The sequence below is a fragment of the Oncorhynchus clarkii genome, chromosome 11 (assembly GCF_045791955.1).
Source record: "Oncorhynchus clarkii lewisi isolate Uvic-CL-2024 chromosome 11, UVic_Ocla_1.0, whole genome shotgun sequence".
NCBI lineage: Eukaryota > Metazoa > Chordata > Actinopteri > Salmoniformes > Salmonidae > Oncorhynchus > Oncorhynchus clarkii.
Window position 1 is genome coordinate 36,818,429 of NC_092157.1, and position 2,835 is coordinate 36,821,263.

The following is a 2,835-nucleotide window of genomic DNA, read 5'->3' on the forward strand; positions in this document are numbered from 1 at the left end:
TGTCTGTTGTGAATTTCTTATGGGTTTGGGATGGAAAAATCCTTTCAAATACTAATATTCCATATTTGACATTACAATAGAACATTAAATCATATCAGTTGAAACAATTAACAAACACTTAACTGTACTGAACAAAAATATAAATGCAACATGCAGCAATTTCAAGGATTTACTGAGTTAAAGTTCATAGCGCCAAATACAACGGGTGTAGTAGACCTTACAGTGAAATGCTTACTTACAGGCTCTAACCAATAGTGTGAAAAAAAGGTGTGTGTAGGTAAGTCAAAAATAAATAAAACGACAGTAATAAGACATTTGAAAATAAGAGTAGCAAGGCTATATACAATTGAGGTAGTATGTACATGAATGTATAGTTAAAGTGACTATGCATATAAGATAAACAGAGAGTAGCAGCAGCTTAAAGGGGGATGGGGGGGTGCACACAATGCAAATAGTCTGGGTAACCATTTGGTTACCTGTTCAGGAGTCTTATGGCTTGGAGGTAAAAACTGTTGAGAAGCCTTTTTGTCCTAGACTTGGAACTCCGGTACCACTTGCCATGCGGTAGTAGAGAGAACAGTCTGGCTGGGGTCTTTGACAATTTTTAGGGCCTTCCTCTGGCACTGCCTGGTGTAGAGGTCCTGGATGGCAGGCAGCTTTACCCTCTAAAGTGCCTTGCGGTCGGAGGCCGAGCAATTACTGTTCCAGCCAGCGATGCAACCGACAGGAGGATGCTCTCGATGTTGCAGCTGTAGAATCTTTTGAGGATCTTGGGACCCATGCCAAATCTTTTTAGTTTCCTAAGGGGGAATAGGCTTTGTCGTGCCCTTTTCACAACTGTCTTGGTGTGTCTGGACCATTCTAGTTTGTTGTTGATGTGGACACCAAGGAACATGAAGCTCTCAACCTGCTCTACTACAGCCCCGTCGATGAGAATGGGGGCGTGCCTGGTGCTCCTTTTCCTGTAGTCCACAGTCCTTAGTCTTGGTTACATTGAGGGATAGGTTGTTATTCTGGCACCACCCGGCCAGGTCTCTGACCTCCTCCCTATAGGCTGTCTCGTCGTATAGAGAGGAGGTCAGAGACCTGGCCGGGTGGTGCCAGAATATCAACCTATCCCTCTATGGATTTCACATGACTCGAAATACAGATATGCATTTGTGGGTCACAGATACCTTTAAAAAAGTAGGGGCATGGATCAGAAGTAGGGGCGTGACCACCATTTGCCCCTTGCATAGAGTTGATTGTGGCCTGTGGAATGTTTTCCCACTTTTCAATGGCTGTGTGAAATTGCTGGATATTGGTGGGAACTGTAACACGTCACATGTTGATCCAGAGCATCCCACACATGCTCAATAGGTGACATGTCTGGTGAGTATGCAGGCATTTTCAGCTTCCAGGAATTGTGTACAGATATTTGCGACATGGGACCGTGCATTATCATGCTGAAACGAGGTGATGGCGGCGGATGAATGGCACGACAATGGGCCTCAGGATCTCGTCACAGTATCTCTGCCATTGATAAAATGCAACTGTGTTCGTTGTCCGCAGTGGTGATTTTAACATGTACATTTTGGTGGGGCAAAAACACATAGTGGGATGCATGCTAGCAAAGCCACAATACATGAATTGCACTATAATGGTGTCTACAAACTGTTAAGGACTACATAAAGCTTTCCCAACAGTAGTCCCAACATCTTACCGCTGCTACACCAGGCTATCAGCGGAGCCTTGTCTGGCAGCAAAACAGTTCATTCAGGCATTTACTGCCTTTTAAAAAAACATAGCTGATATGGCTGACTTGCTTAAACAAATGTGGTTTCTAATGACAATTGAGATGAACAAACTATGGAATAAGGGGACGACAAGCGGATAAGAGGCAATCCGTAATTTAGATTAAGACATTGATGAGCGAGCTAGGACGGACGTAGTCAATAAAACATGGGCCGTTCTTAGTGTTCTCCATGTACACCAAGTCAGAACCGTAGAATAAAGAAGGGGGGGAAAGCAGACAATGAAAGCTTTTACAATATTCAATGATTACATTTCTTTTAAACAGGTTATAGGCTACATGTGCCCCACCAAGTCAGAAGGGTTGCCGAAAATAAGTGGTAAATAGACCAAATTAGTAGGGTGAGGCACATGGGCTACTAACAACTTACTACACAACATACACTTAGTATTACTTTCTTAGCTACAGTATACATATCTCCCTGGCGTATTACATAATTTATGCAGCAGCATACAATACATTTTTGGACTCACCTTGTGCTGTGCTCACTTGAACAGGAAGGTAGCGCTGTGGTCCTTCGTGGGCAAATTTTGTCATCAAAGTCTGGCATTCTCTGGATTTACGGTGCTTTCAAAACAACTGGGAACTCGGAAAAAAACAAGGTTGAATCATGATGACGTCATTGATCTTCAGGTCGTAGCTCTAGGAAGAGGCCGGATTTACCGTTCAAAATGTATTTTCCCAGTCGGAGCTCATTTATTCCCAACTTCCCAGCTGTCTTGAACTCACTGAAGTCAAGTTCAGAGTAAACAGTTATTTTGAGCACTGCACAAATCATGCTTCATTGACAGCATGGCCAATGTTGAATGTTTATAATTTTAAACTTGGAAAGAGACCCTTAATCCCAGATGTGGGACCAGACAGCCACTTTCACTGATTCCTTCCAAACCACTCATTGTTGAATTTGCCATTTCCAACTTGTTGTGTAATGTTTATGTCCAATGGCCGATGAGCATCGATACGTTTTATCAGAAATTTCCCTTCGTTATTTCTATTCATATGACATGGATTAAAAAAGATTTGCCAGTAGATTGTCGACTTTG